This window comes from Musca vetustissima, unplaced genomic scaffold, assembly GCF_032173495.1.
Source record: "Musca vetustissima isolate MV318-11 ecotype Yass unplaced genomic scaffold, APGP_CSIRO_Mvet_v1 utg14599, whole genome shotgun sequence".
NCBI classification, from domain to species: Eukaryota; Metazoa; Arthropoda; class Insecta; order Diptera; family Muscidae; genus Musca; species Musca vetustissima.
This window is the reverse complement of record NW_026889507.1, coordinates 12,881-16,100: the sequence shown is the minus strand read 5'-3', so window position 1 is coordinate 16,100 and position 3,220 is coordinate 12,881.

The following is a 3,220-nucleotide window of genomic DNA, read 5'->3' as shown; positions in this document are numbered from 1 at the left end:
ACACCTCATTTTGGCGCATTATTTTACAATAAAACAATCATCCAGATCATTTAGAGGCTAATTGTAGTCTTCATTATTCGGAATATGTTCCCGCTATCACAATACGAAAATTTTAGGATACATCGAAGGACCATTTTACATCAAAATATCTTAAAACATTTTAAAATACCCTTGATAAATTTACCATACACAAATAATTCGGGTACTACAGGCAAAAAATGTAGTCGTTGTTTTGCCCGAATGAATTCATTCAAGTCCGAACATTTTAGGCTACATCGAAGGACCATTTTGAAAACTCATAGACAGGACCAGTTTACCACAAAAATAATTATCCAGGTGCTTAAAAGACAACTTTATGGAATTGTTTGGCAAAATATATTTCCTCTATAAAAATCCGCAAATTTTTGTATACATCGAAGGACCATTTCAGCCACTAATAATTTAGCATATAAAATTCGAGCTGTTTTTGTGCGGAGAGAACTTTACCAGAGTAAACATTTGATGCGGAAAAGTATATATTTATTCAAACTCGAATTCCAATTATTAATGAAATAATGATGCTCGAAGGACCAAATTTAAATTGAGAAATAAATATAAGCAGGTCAAATATAAGAGATATTAAAATAGTTTGTAAATATTTACTTTTGGTCCTTCGAGTAAATTTTTTTCAATGATTATAAAATAGAATAGACCAAATAAATTAAATATTGGAATAGTTTGAAAATATTTATTTTTGGTCCTTCGACTACATACCTCCCATGAAGTTATGCCATGCTTGATGCATTTGAAATATGTAGTCGAAGGACCAAAATGTATTTCTTTAATATATTTTATCTGTTCAATATTTTTTTTTTGAATTTGGTCCTTCGAGCACCTTTCAAGTCCTCATTACTTTCTTATAAATATTCGAAGAAAATATCTTTACCCAATTCCTATTATTAAAAAAAAATCAAACCCACATCATCACATAATTGTATGTGATGTAAGGCACATACCTTAGATACACCATACCGCACTTCAAACCAGCAAAATAACTACAAATCTATGAATATACAACAACGCTGATATTCTTCCGCCTATATAGCTCTAAGCAAAAAAAATATATATATGACACAAAATGGGCACGTCGCCATACCATTGTAAAATCACATAATCCATAGAAGAAACAAATTTGCACCAGCATTATAATTTGTGCTTGTTTTTTTGTTCAGCTTTCAAAGTGAGCGGTACTCGAAACGCTCAATCTGCCCGTCTGTCACTTGTATATCGTTTGAGTGTTTGGTGATGTGATCATAATGTGAAATTGTCGTTATTATTACTATGCCCCCTAGATATAAATGGCAAAATTTGAAAGTACTCCAACGTGTCACACGATGTATTTGTTGCTTTTTTGTCTTTTTTCAAACTAATTTAAATAAATATCAAATAATACCTTATAAATAATTATGATTACTTAGGAAAACGTGTCAGAATTTATTAAAAAAAAATTGAAGTTAAAGGTGAAAAGAAAGAACACGATTTATGTTGAGAGCTTGGTTTTTTTTTGCGCACAAAGCAAAATGTTAATATCAGCATAATTAGTTTTGTAAATAGAAAATAAAACGTGACAATTGATCTAAAAATTTAGGCATTTGTCATTGAAAATTGCACAAAAGAACAAAGATCATGAAGCAATATATTTAATTGAAGGTTAGTTATAAAAAGATCTAGGCAGAATTGGTCCTTCGACCTCGAAGTGATCATTAAAAAAGTACTTAGATTTATTATTAATGTCCTTAAGGATGCAAAAGAAGCCTTTACTTATAATTAATGCACCATAACTCCAAGCGAAATACCACATTTTTGAATTTGGTCCTTCGAGTATAAATGACTCTTTGAGCAGACCTTCATTACTCAATTACTCGCCAAATTCGATGAGATGACTCGAAGGGTTAATTTAAAAACCTTGTATTACAAATTAGTCTTCTTTTGTCACATTAAATAATAGTTATATATTGTGCCCGAAGGACCGTGAAAAGCTGAACGTTATTCTCTTGATCTCATAAAATAAACAATGATCGTGTTATTTGCCATTTGGTCCTTCGAGCATGGCTGAAACCATTAGACTCTTTTTCTTTCGAAATTGAGGGATCTTTCTTTAAGGCAATTAAAAATAAATATTTAAAAAATATCTTTGAGGAAAATTCATTTTTAAAAATTATAGACTTCGAGCATAAATGACCCTTTAAGAAGACCTTCTTCATTACTTTTAAAATTAATCTTTTTTTGTCACCTTAAATAATAGTTATATATATTCTGCCCGAAGGACCACGGAAAGCTGAAAGTTATTCTCTTGATCTCATAAAATAAACAATGGTCATGTTCTTTGCCATTTGGTCCTTCGAACATGGCTGAAACCATTAGACTCTTTTTCTTTTGAAATTGAGGGATCATTCTTTAAATCGTTAAAGAAAATTCATTTTTAAAAATTATAGACTACATTACGGCTCTCCAAAGGACAATTCATCAATGCTCATATTCTTTATTTGGTCCTTCGATTCGATAGCTGAAACCTTTTGATTAACTCTTTATCTTTCGATATTGGTAGAACATATCTTTGTCACCTTGAATAATGTTTGTAAATTCTGCGTGAAGGTTCATATATTTTTTATATGAAATTATAGCTAATTATTTCTTTAATCGAAGGACCATTTCGATCTCTCTCATTTTTGGCCAAATATCTCAGCTGAAATGAGTTACTTTTTTGCACTTTAAGTAAATTGACATCAATACATCTACTCGAAGGACCACATATTTGTATTATATCTAACCTCAGCTTGAATTAATATTAAAAATCCGACCAATTTCCAATTGTTTTTCTTGGTCGAAGGACCAATTCAACAACGTTTCTTTTAAGAAACCCACACAAAAGGCGCTAATTATTTTTTCTAATATATTCTTTGATGACAATAACTCGAAGGACCACTATAAAAATTATTCTGATGTTCTGGTTCGCTTTAGAAATATCTGCTATACAGAGGCATTTTTTGCTTGCACAAATAAGAGTTTTATATACGATTTTAATTAAAGAAAATTAAGCATTCACAAAAGCCAGAGGAATGGTCCTTCGACATATAAATGGTCCTTCGAGCAGCCTCATAAGTTGTTTCTCTGTGAAATTATAGGTCTGCAAGCCATTTTTTCGTTCTTCAAATTATTATTTAGTTAAAAGAATATGCAA